A 1,335-nucleotide genomic window follows, 5' to 3' on the forward strand; every position below is an offset into this window, starting at 1 on the left:
ACCAAGCCTCGATCACACTGCCATACATACTCAAGTCGATTTTGGATCCAAAATTGTTGACACGACTTGATCTCGCAGTGTCATCCTGGAGGTGTTTAGTTGCCACTGTCTCGCAGTGTCATCCTGGAGGTGTTTAGTTGCCACTGTCTGTTTGGGCGTGCTTGTGGCAACGGGTCACAGCGTCCTGGTGTGTTCCAGGTGCAAGATCCCACCGATATTGACGTCAAAGGGAACATGTCAGCTTAGTAGCCTCGCTCTGGTGCCCACACTAAATTACGATTATCTTTGCAGCCAAGAAACCGATTGACATGTGGTAGGTAGCGTTGAACAGAGAACAAACAGGTAGATTTATGGTTTGTTAAAATAGCTAATCGTAGAAGGTGATAGCGTTTTATAAATGCCTTCATTATGCTTCCGCAAAATGATGCTCGCCAGTTACTTTAGTAACCCGCTTGTCTTGATTAAAGAGTGCGCTGGTTCACGAGAAAAGGCGTAGCGGAGGGAACAATTTGTCACTGACAAATATAAATCGTTTGCCACGATTTCACCCGATATAATTGGCTAATAAAGAGGGCTACGAACCTGGCCATTTCCTTTATATATGTCAAATACAAGAGACCGGGTTTTATATTACGAAATTTTTCTACAGGTTGCAAGTTCTGTCGAGATCGTGGAATTAACGGTGGCTGATTGGACAAAAACCGCATCACTGATAGCTTCACTTTATGGATTTCAATCAAGACAAGTGTGATTGGTCTTATCGTTGGCGACCTCGTCTGCACCGTAAACCGTGAAATTTAGAATTGTATTATAATTCGGATATTGTAGGTGCAACATCCCCTATTCAAATATATGCACTTAACCGCGAGGACAACGACACTAGTATCGTTGTATACTTTATTATTTATTAGCACAGGTTTCGATGTCGATGGCTGTCACTATACTCTCTCCTAGTTATTTATAGACCCTTTATGAACTCTATTTACTAAGGGTATTAACACCCGGGCTATCATTTCTCGAAACACTCTCCAGAACGCTAAATAACTTTCAGAAAAATAGGCAGAAACTCTATCACATGATTTAAGCGGGGGGAAGCGCAACCCTAGCAGCTTGATTTGTTGTTAGCGGAATGTTAGAGGGTCGTCACGCTATTTCTTGAGCCAACTCAAGAACATCATCCAATCTTCGTTGTCCTTCGAATAGACTCCCTGTCCATTTACCACTTCGTACGGGACACCCATCTTGTCCAGATTACGGTTCGGAAAGTTGCGTTTCGCGATCTGACGCACAATCTTGGCATTTTTCGAGCGAGATTATGGGCCGACATGACGATAT

This window comes from Phytophthora parasitica, assembly GCF_000247585.1.
Source record: "Phytophthora parasitica INRA-310 unplaced genomic scaffold supercont2.46, whole genome shotgun sequence".
Classification (NCBI taxonomy): Eukaryota; Oomycota; class Peronosporomycetes; order Peronosporales; family Peronosporaceae; genus Phytophthora; species Phytophthora nicotianae.